Genomic DNA, 14,874 nt, shown 5'->3' on the forward strand with positions numbered 1-14,874 from the left:
GGGAACTGCAGGTCTGACATTGTGTGCAGCAATACAGGGGCGCCGCAGGGGACTGTACTTTCTCCGGTCCTGTTCAATCTATATACATCAGACTTCCAATATGACTCGAAGTCCTGCCACGTGCAAAAGTTCGCTGATGACACTGCTATTGTGGGCTGCATCAGGAGTGGGCAGGAGGAGGAGTACAGAAAGTTAATCAAAGACTTTGTTAAATGGTGCGACTCAAACCACTTACACCTTAACACCAGCAAGACCAAGGAGCTGGTGGTGGATTTTAGGAGGCCCAGGCCCCTCATGGACCCTGTGATCATCAGAGGTGACTGTGTGCAGAGGGTGCAGACCTTTAAATATCTGGGAGTGCAGCTGGATGACAAATTGGACTGGACTGCCAATACTGATGCTCTATGTAAGAAAGGTCAGAGCAGACTATACTTTCTGAGAAGGTTGGCATCCTTCAACATCTGCAGTAAGATGCTGCAGATGTTCTACCAGACGGTTGTGGCGAGTGCCCTCTTCTACGCGGTGGTGTGCTGGGGTGGCAGCATAAAGATGAAAGATGCCTCACGCCTGGACAAACTTGTTAAGAAGGCAGGCTCTATTGTAGGATTAAAGTTGGACAGTTTAACATCTGTGGCAGAGCGACGGGCATTAAGCAAACTCCTGTCAATCATGAATAATCCACTGCATCCACTTAACAGTGTCATCTCCAGGCAGAGGAGTAGCTTCAGTGACAGACTTTTGTCACTGTCCTGCTCCACTGACAGACTGAGGAGATCGTTCCTCCCCACACTATGCGACTCTTCAATTCCACCGGGAGTAAATGCTAACATTAATTTTATTTTAATTTTTTCATTTTTATTACTATTTAATTTAATATTGTTTCTTTGTATCAGTATACTGCTGCTGGATTATGTGAATTTCCCCTTGGGATTAATAAAGTATCTATCTATCTATCTATCTATCTATCTATCTATCTATCTATCTATCTATCTATCTTTCTATCTATCAATCAAAAAGTCCAACTTTTGTCTCATCAGTCCACAAGGTATTTTCCCAAAAGTCTTGGCAATCATTGAGATGTTTCTTAGCAAAATTGAGACGAGCCCTAATGTTCTTTTTCCTTAACAGTGTTTTGCGTTTTGGAAATCTGCCATGCAGGCCGTTTTGCCAAGTCTCTTTCTTATGGTGGAGTCGTGAACACTGACCTTAATTGAGGCAAGTGAGGCCTGCAGTTCTTTAGACGTTGTCCTGGGGTCTTTGTGACCTCTCGGATGAGTCGCCTCTGCACTCTTGGGGTAATTTTGGTCGGCCGGCCACTCTTGGGAAGGTTCACCACTCTTCCATGTTTTTGCCATTTGTGGATGATGGCTCTAACTGTGGTTCGCTGGAGTCCCAAAGCTTTAGAAATGGCTTTATAACCTTTACCAGACTGATAGATCTCAATTACTTCTGTTCTCATTTGTTCCTGAATTTCTTTGGATCTTGGCATGATGTCTAGCTTTTGAGGTGCTTTTGGTCTACTTCTCTGTGTCAGGCAGCTCCTATTTAAGTGATTTCTTGATTGAAACAGGTGTGGCAGTAATCAGGCCTGGGGTGGCTACGAATTGAACTCAGGTGTGATACACCACAGTTAGGTTATTTTTTAACAAGGGGCAATTACTTTTTCACACAGGGCCATGTAGGTTTGGATTTTTTCTCCCTAAATAATAAAAACCATCATTTAAAAACTGAATTTTGTGTTTACTTGTGTTATATTTGACTAATGGTTAAATGTGTTTGATGATCAGAAACGTTTTGTGTGACAAACATGCAAAAGAGTAAGAAATCAGGAAGGGGGCAAATAGTTTTTCACACCACTGTATATATATATATATATATATATATATATATATATATATATATATATATATGGTTGAATAGTTTATTGTCAAATAATGCAGAGTATGTGACACGTGTTTCGCCCTAAGGCCTTGTTCACACGGGCGTTAAAATCGAGCGTTTTTTGCGTTCAGAAGGTCCGTAAGCGGATCAAGCGCCGAGTGTTTTCTACACGTAGGAGTCAATGAGAGTGTTCACACGGGCTTTGGTGACATGCGCTTGTCCAGCAGCGCTTTATACGGCATCAAAAAACGTTGCATGCAGCTTTTTCTTGGCGTTCAAAACCCAACGAACGCAAGGAAACCGCTTCTAGTTCGTTTTCTGCACGTTTAATTTACGCTTGTGGAGGACCGGATATATCCCATGATATTAATATTTTTATGTTTTCATATACAACATATATATTTTCATATTGCTTATTTTATTGTCTCATGTAATTTGTAAACCATGAACCTATTAATTTATGTTCTAATATAATATTTGATGATTATGTAGGGGCAATCCATGGGGGCATTTCAGTGCATAACACCGGTGTAAGCGCACACTCGACTACTGTTTCCTTACCTCAAAGTGACAAGTAGTCTCTCTTCGGGGCTAACACTAAGTTGCATATTGGTTGATCAGCGTGCAATGTGGCATTGCACCAGCTGCAGCAGACAATCAAAAGTGGAAACCGACATCCGACAGTAATTAAAAAACATGCTCGGAAATTTTCGCATTTCTTCATAAAGCACAAAAAAACTTCCTTTAACCCAACGTTGTGCAGTCAGAGGATGAACCCAGTAGCGGCGATTTTTCTCTCCCTACATCGCCGTATTACGAGTATTTCTAAAACAAGAAGATTAATATCTAACATAGCAAAATGGTCCATATTGAAAGGAGGCACCTCTAATAAAACGACAAGGGCTTTCATATTCAGTTCCCGACACTGCCTCCACAGGTTAACATACAAACTACAATTTGGGCTGCAGGCTGGCGTTAGACAGAGACAAACGAACGCCGGTGTAGAACTCAATCAATCGCCACCACAAATACAATAACACAGTCCGTCTTGAGAGGCGCTGCTATTTCTCTCAGATTATAAATAACAATGCTAGTAATCCCAGAGTCCTATTTTCTACAATTGATCGTCTGCTAAACCCAGGTAACACAAAGGAATGCCCCCATAATACTTCCAGCGAAACCTGTGAGAACATTGCTATATTTTTTAATCAAAAAATTAATGATATTAGAAATAATATAGTATATCTCCCCAACACTGTGGAACCTCCTAAGCCCCAGTACTCCGTTATAAACAAATTCAATTCTTTCAGCAGGATAGATTTACCTGATTTACATAGAATAATCTCTCAAATGAAACCCACCACCTGCGTCCTTGACACAGTACCAACAAGGTTTTTCAAGGAAGTATCAGACGCGCTTATTGATAATATTCTTGAATTGTAAACTCGTCATTAGATACGGGGGTTTTCCCAGACTGTCTTAAGACTGCTGTAGTTAAACCCCTACTCAAGAAAAATAATCTTGACCCCTCTGCTTTTGAAAATTTTAGACCCATATCTAACCTGCCCTTCTTAAGTAAAATTCTAGAGAAGGCAGTAATTATGCAGTTAAACGACCACTTAAGTAAACATGCTATTCTAGATAAATTTCAGTCAGGTTTTAGAACTAATCACAATACAGAAACTGCACTCGTTAAAGTAGTAAATGACTTGCGATTAAATGCAGACAGAGGCCATTTATCTGTTCTCATCCTCCTCGATCTGAGTGCCGCGTTTGATACCATTGATCACAATATTCTTAGAAATCGCCTTAGTCAATGGGTGGGCCTTTCTGGCAATGTCTTAAATTGGTTTGAATCTTACCTAGCAGGGAGAAAATTCTTTGTTAGTTGTGGTAGTCACAACTCAAAGACGCATGATATTCTATATGGTGTTCCACAAGGCTCATCAGTTTACACCATCAGTAGCACCTGATGACTCCGACTCTCTTGATTCACTAACACAATGTCTTACTGGTATTTCTGAATGGATGAATAGTAATTCTCAAGTTAAATAAAGAGAAAACTGAAATTGTATTGATTGGCAAAAACGGATCCAGTGAGGTTATCAGAAATAAACTTGACGCATTAGGATTAGAAGTTAAGACAGAAGTAAAAAACTTAGGGGTAACCGTTGACTATAACCTGAATTTTAAATCACATATTCATCAGACCACTAGGACAGCATTTTTTCACTTAAGAAATATAGCAAAAGTTAGACCTCTTATATCATTGAAAGATGCTGAGAAATTAATTCACGCTTTTGTTTTTAGTCGATTAGATTTCTGTAACGCACTCCTCTCAGGACTACCCAAAAAAGACATAAATCATTTGCAACGGGTGCAGAATGCAACTGCTAGAATCCTAATTAGAAAAAGAAAATCCGAACACATTTCTCCTGTTTTCATGTCGCTACACTGGTTACCTGTGTCTTTCAGAATTGACTTTAAAATTCTGCTTATAGTTTACAAAGCCTTAAATAATCTCGCTCCATCTTATACAGTATATTGGAATGTCTGACACCCTATATTCCAAATCGTAATCTTAGATCATCAAATGAGTGTCTCCTTAGAATTCCAAAAGCTAAACTTAAAAGAAGTGGTGAGGCGGCCTTCTGCTGCTATGCACCTAAAATCTGGAATAGCCTGCCGATAGGAATTCACCAGGCTAATACAGTGGAGCACTTTAAAACACTGCTGAAAACACATTACTTTAACATGGCCTTTTTATAACTTCACTTTATCTTAATCCTGATACTCTGTATGTTCAATTCATCATAATAACTATTCATGGTGGCTCTAAAATTTGTACTGACCCCTACTCTCTCTTCTGTTTCTTTTTCCGGTTTCTCGGTGGTGGCGGCCTGCGCCACCACCAACCTACTCAAAGCACCATGATGCCCCAGCATTGATGGACTAAAAGCCAGAAGTCCACGTGATCATCATCATCATCATCAAACCCTTCAGTGAAAACCATAAATACAAAGAGGACTGTTTCATTTATGTTAGGTAGATTGCCCAGAGGGGACTGGGCGATCTCATGGCCTGGAATCCCTGCAGATTTTATTTTTTTTTTCCGGCCATCTGGCGTTTTTTTTGTTTTTTCTGTCCCCTGGCCATTGGACCTTACTCTTATTCTATGTTAATTAATGTTGACTTATTTTATTTTCTTACTGTGTCTCTTATTTTTCTATTCTTCATTATGTAAAGCACTTTGAGCTACATTTTTTTGTATGAAAATGTGCTATATAAATAAATGTTGTTGTTGTTGTTGTTGTACAAGCATATTCATAAGTACAGCTACTGCAGAAACAAAGCACACGGTAGAAAAAGTCAATGCCCAGCTAAAGGAAGGCAGTGTAAAAAATGTGGTAAATTGAACCATTTCGCTAAAATTTGCAGGACTGGGAAAGGTAAACCCGTGCATGCAGTGTGTGATGTCTCAGATAAAGAGGAAGACGAGCTGTTTATTGATGCAGTAAGAAAGGAACAACCCTCTGAAGCTGAACAAGCCTTTGTAGACATATCAATAGGAAAGCAAGGTGTAAAGCTTAAGTTTAAATTAAGTTCATAGACAAGTTGCCACTAAATATTCACAGGCACATCCACAAGTTAATACCGGGAATGCCTGTTAAACATTTTAGATTCACAATTACAGATTTGGGTACTGAACACTTCAATGAATGAAACCTGTTATCTTTACAACGGTTGACAACGAAGATGAGATGGTCAGGGATAGACTAGACAAGCACGGAATGTAACTTGAACACAACACATCCTCCAAATATGAACCTGATTGAAAGAAATAATGATAATCAAATCCTTGATGACAGCAACACTCATAACAGTCACAAAACAATTACATTGACAATCATGTTACGTTATTTTTAAAATGTTGCCTTTTCTTTTTCATAACTTCTTTAACACACTACTTCTCCGCTGCGAAGCTCAGGTATTTTGCTAGTATATATATACAGTATATATATATATATATAAATATATATACCAGTAATGGCACACTGCACGATAACATGCAGTGAATACACTTGACTTGAGCATTCATGGATTTCATATTCTTTCTCTGTACGTTTAGCATTCGTTTGCTCAGTGGTTGATGCGCTTGCTGCTTCCTGAGGAGCTCTTCTTTTCTCCACTCTAGCAACCTGCTTCTTTTCTTCATTCTTTAGCATCTTTTCGCGTTAAAACTGATTAAGTCAGTATTTGTGTTGCAATTACTTAGTACGTTTTCCTTAATTTTTGACTTAAGCTGGCACTTAAGTCTTCAATCTGCCTCAATAATAATTTAAGATATGAAGAGGTAGGGGAAGTGACGCCAAAGGTGGTAGGGATGAGAACGACGCCCATACGCATGCGCCGCACAACCACCCTGCTGGCCACTGCTGAGAGTTGATTCTACAATAAAATAAAATAAAAATAAACAGAGGAATACCTTTGGAAGTCAATTATCACCCCAAAAGCAGATAGTAGACATCACATAGTATATGTGTACCAAATTCCAGGTCAATAGTTCAAACAGTTTGTGAGCTACAGGTGATTTAAAATCCTGGATAGACAAACGGACAGCCACGGTAGCATATCATATAAGAAGATACACATATATATATATATATATATATATATATATATATATATATATATACAGTAATCCTCGCTATATCAAGCTCGACTTTCGCGGCTTCACTCTATCGCTGGATTTTAAATGTAAGCACATCTAAATATATATCACGGATTTTTTGCTGGTTCGCCGCTTTCTGTGGACAATGGGTCTTTTAATTTAGGTTACATGCTTACTCAGTGTGTTTGCCCAGTTGATTTCATACAAGGGACGCTATTGGCGGATGGCTTAGAAGCTACCCAATCAGAGCATGTATTACATATTAACTAAAACTCCTCAATGCTATAAGATATGCTTCCCGCGTGGCGCTTGTTTTGTTTGCTTCTCTCTCTCTCTCTCTCTTTCTTTCTTTCTCTCTCTCTCTCTCTCTCTCTCTCTCTCTCTCTCTCTCTCTCTCTCTGCCTGATGGAGGGGGTGTGAGCAGAGGGGCTGTTTACACAGTGGCTGTTTACACAGTGGCTGTTTGCCTAGAAGATAGGACGCTCCTCTACAAAATGCCGCTTTATTGCGGTGCTTCTGTATACTTAAAAGTATGTATTGATTTTTTGATTGTTTGCTTTTCTTAGCGCTCTCTCTGACATTATCTGCTCTTCACGGTGCTCCTTTGAAGATAAGATATGTTTGCATTCTTTTAATTGTGAGAAAGAACTGCCATCTCTGTCTTGTAATGAAGCACAGTTTAAACGTTTGACTAAAGGGTGTTATTTCATGTCTAGAGGGCTCTAATAATGTTAATAGTGTGGGAGAGTTTATAAGGGCTTAAAATATATAAAAATAACCATACAAACATATGGTTTCTACTTCGCGGATTTTCACCTATCGCGGGGGGGTCTTGAACGCAACCCCCGCGATCGAGGAGGGATTACTGTATTTAGAAGGTCATAAACAGGTTTTCTATGCTCTAACTGCGAAAATATTCGATTTATAAATAAAGAATCCTACTTCGCGGAAATTCATTTATCGCGGCAGAGTCTGGAACCGATTAACCGCGATAAACGAGGGTTGACTATATATATATATATATATATATAGTAGTGCAAATACTGTAATGGTTCTCAGTTTTGCATCACATGACTTTATTGTCGAGTTGTCAGCTTTATGACCTAAGGCATCCCATCATTCCAATCAGCAGCTTCAGTGTTAGTTGCAAGGGATCATAAAAAGTCTGGCAAAGTGGCATGATTTCATTGTTTGTGTGGCTAAAGCAAACTATTCTTCTGAGGATAATATGCTCCCTAAAAGAGCAATATGAGCAAGAAACTTTTCACTCAACACTGAAAAGCACTACAACAAAATTATACATATTACTAGTGGTCTCCGCCCTCTGCTCGCTTCACTTGCACCCCCCTGGGTTTGCTTATCTGGATATACAATTTAAAGAGATTGTTATTTTCATGGGAATTGTTACATACTCTTTTGATTCTATGTTGCATCGCTTCTCCGTTATCATAAACTAGCAAAATACCCGCGATTCGCAGCGGAGAAGTAGTGTGTTAAAGAAGTTATGAAAAAGAAAAGGAAACATTTTAAAAATAACGTAACATGATTGTCAATATAATTGTTTTGTCACTGTATTTCTTTCAATCAGGTTCGTATTTGGAGGACATGTTGTGTTCAAGTTTCAGTCCGTGTTTGTCAACCGTTGTAAAGATAACAGGTTTCATTCATTGAAGTTTTCACTACCCAAATCGCTACTTGTGAGTCTAAGATGTTTAACAGGCATTCCGGGTATTAACTTGTGGATTTGCCTGCGAATATTTAGCGACCGCGTCTCTATGAAGTTGTGGATTTGCCTGCGAGTATTTAGTGACAGTGTTTCTATGAAGTTGTGGATTTCCCTGCGAGTATTTAGCAGCAGCGTCTCTATTAAGTTGTGGAATTGCCTGTGAGTATTTAGAGACAGCGTGTCTATTAACTAGTGCATTTTTGTGTGACTATTTGGCGGCAGCGTCACAAAGTTGTTCTCGTCTAGCTGCATCAGAAAATGTACCACGACATCTGACACGCCTTCTTTTTACTGTTTTCTCATAGCTTGGATTGCTGCTGTCATAATCGGTTTGAGTTTCATGGTTTGTTTCAATTACGTTAGTATTTGCAGGACTTGTGTTGAAGTGACATTCGGCCTCTGTCAAGCGTTGTAAGCATACAACCGGCTTCATCAATAACTTCGCATCCAGCTTTTGAGAGTTTAAACATTCATAAGCATCAAAGTTGCTGCTGACGGATGGCCTTATATGGGCAGGCAGCCAACTACGTGGGAGGCTTGGTGATGGAGGACGCAACTCCGCCTCACATGACAACCGAGCTGCAGGCTATGGACATATATATGTACGTAAGTAGGATTCAGTTATGACCGTTATGTGTAGAATTTCAAAATGAAACCTGCTTAACTTTTGTAAGTAACCTGTAAGGAATGAGCCTGCCAAATCTCAGCCTTCTACCTACCCGGGAAGTTGAAGAATTAGTGATGAGTGAGTGAGTCAGTGAGGGCTTTACCTTTTATTAGTATAGATATATACCCAACCGAATTGTGGTTTCATCGAAATTAAACTTGTCATAACTTTAATTGTTGTGGGACCTCAGATTCTCATAGCGTATGGTTCATTATTGTGTAAATCTTTGTTTTGAGCACTGAATGATGCAAACGCAAACAGATTATTGTAGACTCTGATTTTTTGCCTGTAGTGTTTGTGGATTTCACTTTCACCAAACAACAAATCTTTTAACTCTTGCGGATACGCCTCTTCATTGGGAGGCAACACTAAACTGTAAAGCCTTACAATATCTACATACTTCTGACATATCACTTATGTCCATATATTCGATCTCTTTTTGCTGTTCCGTTATTTCACTGAGTAATAATTTCCATTTGTTTGTGCTAATGCAATCTTTACTTTCTTTTTTGATACTTTCAAATTTTACTACTTTCATAATCTGTAACTTGCTCTGCATGTGTATCGCACCAACGTTTTTTTTTGAGCCTTTCGAATTCCACTGTTTTCATAATCTCTAACCTGCTCTGCATGTGTATTAAGCCAATGTTTTTGAACGTCTTTATGAAGTCTTTTATTTATGACCCACTTGGTCCGGACTGACTCTTACTTTGCTTATTTTCAGAATTTGCACATAGCTGCTCTTTCTTTTTCGCTTAGTCATTGACGTGCCATCTAGAACATATAAAAGTTTTAAGAGCTGGGAGCACATGAAGTGTGTCTGCCAAAAGTATTCCAACAACTGAGAGGTTAGATGTCCGTGATCTTGTTTTAAATTGTTTGTAAGTAGGACGTGATGTGCAAAAGTGACCGTCTCACAGGTCTTGCTTCCAAAGGTTATAAAGTCTAGTCTCGCGGGACATCAAAGTGTCTTTCCGAGAAAATCATGTCTCGACCCAAGATTTTTTTATTATAATAGAGAAGTATAATTCTTTAACCTACTGTAAATATGAACAGATGTCATGGTGTTTTTGTATTCAAATTTTGTTTTATAGAAGGTAACTTTTTGTGTTGCCTACGCAATTGTTAGAAATGCCACATTCCCATTTGATAAATGGAAGTGAGTCATATACTGTAAAAATACATCTAAATTCAAATCAACAGTAATTTCTGTTCTATTTTGTAAGATACTAATTTCACTTCCTGGATAGTATTGACAAAGTACATGAAACACGTTGAGTGCTAAGGTGAGATCCAAGGTGTACAGTAGGGAGTCAAACTATTTTAATGATGTGACATACTGTGATGTTTAGCTCGAGGATGTGGGGGCGCAGGGCTGAGTATCCTGATAATTGCTAGTTTAGGCACCTTAGTGATAAATATTCTCAAACTAATTTTCACTTTATTCCAAGAGGTACATATTAGATGTGCAGAGCACAACTGTCAAAAGAGTATATTCCTCAGAGTCTCTTTGTTTTTCTTTGAGTCATCACCTTTATAAATACATCTTATGAAATGATACATCATATTGATAGCAAAGTCCACAGCTTTAAGGTACATTTTGAAAATGGAAGTAGTAAAAATATTAAATATGTATATAGAATTGACTTGCCCATCATTTGAAAATATAACTTGCTCCAAAATCTACAGTTCATTTGCTGTTAATGTGACTCTGCATGTCATCTTTATTACAGGAATAATTCTTGCGGTATGTGGAAACCTGGCTCTGATCATCTCCATTTTACATTTTAAGCAGCTGCAGACCCCATCGAACATTCTTATTCTTTCCATGGCATTTTCAGATTTTATTATTGGAGTATTTAACATGCCTGTTCACTTGCTTAAAACAACAGAAGTGTGCTGGTATAAAAGCACCTTTTTATGTTTTTCTTTTTACTTTACTACATTTTCTATAACAAATATTTCTGTTTTTCATCTTTTACTGCTTGCCGGTGACCGTTATTATGCTGTTTGCTATCCCCTGTTTTATTCTACAAAGGTCACATTTAAAGTTGTTTGGATATTAGTGGCTATTGTGTGGTCTTTGTCAATGTTGTATGATTTGGTTCAAAACAGTGTCTATACTTCTATCAGTTATATAGCAGATAGCACTAACAATGAAGTAAATGTTCTCTCCTTGTATTTAGTATTTGATTTATTTATTACATTTCTTCTGCCATTTTTCATCATAGTTTGCCTTTATGCTAAAATCTTTCTTGTTGCAAAAAGACATGCAAAGGCAATGCAGAGTGCAGCAGCCCAAGGGGATTCTGGAGAGCAGACGAGAATGAAAGGATTCCAGAAAACTCAATATAAAGCTGCTAAAACTATAAGCATCATCATTTGTGTTTTTGTTTCATGCTGCTTACCTGCATATCTTTATGTTTTTCTGTACTCTATAATTAATTTTATGTTTTCAAATGAAACATACTACTTTTTGATGGAACTTTCATTCTTTAATTCTGCCTTCAACCCAATGATATATGGATTTTTTTACCCTTGGTTTTGGAAAGCATTTAAAATAATTGTAACTTGTAAAATATTTTGGCCTGGATCTTCCTGTAGCAATTTATTTTCAAAGTATTGAGAGTACTGGTACGTATAAACTGCAAAAACACTTATCAGCAATTATACCTTAAATATAACTTTTTTTTGTCATATTGTGATTTACTTTTCAAGACACAAAGAATGAAAGTCATTTTATGCTAATGTTATTACCCAAAGTAATATTATATGTATGTAAGCAATTGAAATTATTGTGTTATGTATCAAATGTGAACACAACATAACGTTCATTGCAAAGTCATTTATTCTGTACGGTATTTATTGTATATATAATTTGTCACATTCATACAGTATATTTACTTTTATAATCCTTTTTTGTTTCAACTATTGCATCAATAGTGCAAATTCTTTGAAAATGGGCAGAGTCAGTGCCTTCTGATATAACATGCAAATGCATTATGGTATATTTTTAATTTTGGAGTTCTTAAGTATTTCTGCTTTCGTCCATCAGTAAGGTCTCTTTGTATTTGCTTACCAGTCAAGATTGGTTTATACTTATGTTGATGGTTCTTGTCACCAGTCTTTTGTAGTCGTTATTTAATGCTTTATGTGAAATGTTTTCATTAGAGGATACATTCACTGTTGATGACTTGTGCTGTCCACATGAGCTTATTAATACACAGTACCTGGACTAACTACTGAAGCTCTCGTGTTTATTCCATGACAGTTCTTGATGCATTCCAGAAGAGGGCTGTTGACCAAGAAAAGTAAAACAAAAAGGTGAGTTAAAATGACTCATTTTCAGATTAATCTGTAAAATCCCCTCTGAGTGTTCTGGACTGGCCTCTGTGGCATTGCTTTAAAATGTATTAGACGATTTGTTGTTGTTCTGGGATTGTGTGACATGTACTCTTAAAAGACTTTGGATACTATATAAATATAGAAAAAAAATGAATAAGTGGCATGAGAGGGAAACAGAGCAAAAGAGAGAGACAGAGAGAGTGGTGAAAAAATAAGACAACCATTAGAGAGAGTACTAAAATTGAAAGCTGTAATCTCATATAAGAAGACTTTAATGTAATGTAAGATTTCTCTGATTATGTCTAGTTTCCCAAGGAAGGATGGTCAAGTCCTCCACTTAGTTTTACCTAAGAGTGCAGTTTGTATCAATTGCCAGTTAAGAAGAAGGTTCAAGTCCCTTTTGAGGAAAGGAGCACTTGAATCACCCCTGAACAAGGGTTTGAGCCCCTAGTTGGTGATGAGAGTCATACTCTTGGCCCTAGGTTTAAGTTTTTGAGAAACATCATGCAAGAGTTAAAGATCAGCTTTCTAGACCCTTTATAACGGGGTTCTCAAACTCCAGTCCTGGAGAGCTACTGTGGCAGCAGGGTTTCATTCTAACCGTTTTCTTAATTAGTGACCAGTTTATGCTGCTAATTAATTTTTTGTCTTAATTTTATTTGACTTGCTGTTTAAGACTCATTCACCTTAATTAGCAACCAAACAATATTGAGATACAAAATAAGCCAACAAATGAGCAGCAACCTCTGTCCATCATACAATATCTGAAAATAAAGAAAGGAGAAGGTTGAGTGGCTCAGGGCCATAAAATAGTCAGACAGTGCTCTAAGAAAAAAAAACAACAACAAAGTCAGCAGTTTTGGAAATTTGTGCTGTGCTAGAATGCCAGAGTGAAACTAATTGTAGTTTGAGGTCATTAGTTGGCTTGTGTCACAGTTCGTTTCTAACGTTTAAGGAAAACAGAAGTGATTCAGAGGACAGAATCCTAAAGAACAAGTAAAGAATGGGTAAAGAAGTTAATAAGCAGCAAATATTGCAGCCAAAGTAGCACTCCAGGACTGGCGCTGGAGACACGTGCTCTAGACCAAGAGAAGCTTTAAGTCCTTCCCAGGGTTCACTCCAAAGAAGCTTTAAAGAATTAAAGGTCTGTTCACTGCAAAAAGTGAAATCTGAGCAAGTGAAAAGTAGTTATATCAAGACATTAAATCTTTTCCTTATTATAAGAATTATTGATTTATCAAAAAATTATATTTACAGTTACTTTAAGAAATCTTGTCAAGTAAATTTTGCTTACCCAATTGACAGATTTCTTTGATAAATAAAAACAGAATAACATCTCATTTATAGTTTTTTTTGGTCTAGTTTTTACATAAATATTTTTTCCAGTGCACTGCTCTAGCAATAATATAAAACACCACTGTTCATGTCAAGGAATACAAGAGCAAATATGAAGCACAAATACGAGCTTCTTTAATGCAGGCAGTTATCAAACAGGAGAACCCAAAACCACCCTGTATGTTGCACCTGAATTAAACCTGGTCCTGCACCACACATATGCACCGTACTAGAGGGTTACAATTGGCACAGATAGCACAGCTAGCGTCTTAACGAAAGAAACAAGTAAAACAAAATGCAAACTCAGAATAAAAGAAGTGAAGTAGTAGGAAATCTGATGTTTTAAAGTTGTGATTGTTTTCAGAGTTCACTATGTTAAACAAATTTAATGGTATCTCACAGGGAAAAAGGGAAAGGCTTGAAAGAATGAGGTGGAAAATGATGTGCAAAACTTAATAATGTAAACCAATTACATTAATTTGCCTGTCTCAGATTGCATTATGGTTAAAATAGAAATAACGGGCAGTGTATACAGCTTTTAAACTTCTGTACTGTAGCGCTTGCAAAATACAAATGACAACCCCTCAACCTGCAAAACAGAGAAAAAGAGAACATTGGTACAAGCGCAGGTATTCTTCAAATATTTGAACCTTAAACATGATTTGAGTAGATAAAACATTTCGGTGGGTATGAGGATTATTGTGATGTATTAAAAATTATATTTTTGTTTAAAATGCTGCTGTTATTGGAAGATCTTTTGGGTTCGTTATAATTGTTGCCTGAAATGCAACTATAATTTTCTTTTGTTGGGAATGAATATCTAAGCAAAAGCTACAATTTTAGTGTGGTGTTTTGAAAGTAAAAAGGAAAGAGTTTCTAAATAAACTGATAGAATTTTGTTAAGGTCGAACTTTATCAGAAATTTAAGTGGAAAATGTGTCGATGGCAAATGAAATTGTCATTTGGTGGAACTGTTTTAAGTTTAATTGGTTAATAGAAATCAATCTTTTGCTTTAATTTATTTTTCTGGAATATACTGTCATAAATTGGATGATAAACAACTGCTTTTTGAAATATATGTAAAAAATTAAAGAAGAAATTATATCCATACCTGATTGGCAGTCTTTCACTGAAAATGTTAGAAGAGGACAGAACATTTCTTTCAATTAGACTCACATAAGTATACCTAACCTGTATGCAATGCAATTTTGTCATTTGAATAGTTTGTGAACACTGGCCCGGACACAA

The 14,874-nt window shown here is 37.2% G+C and overlaps 1 long non-coding RNA gene across 4 annotated transcripts in view; it reads right to left on the reverse strand.

Moving 5' to 3' along the window:
• The window catches only part of LOC120525322, a 130,228-nt gene that overhangs the window by 83,762 nt on the left and 31,592 nt on the right, over positions 1-14,874 (reverse strand). The gene's annotated exons all lie outside the window — the stretch shown is intronic.

Source organism: Polypterus senegalus, chromosome 3 (genome assembly GCF_016835505.1).
Source record: "Polypterus senegalus isolate Bchr_013 chromosome 3, ASM1683550v1, whole genome shotgun sequence".
Classification (NCBI taxonomy): domain Eukaryota; kingdom Metazoa; phylum Chordata; class Cladistia; order Polypteriformes; family Polypteridae; genus Polypterus; species Polypterus senegalus.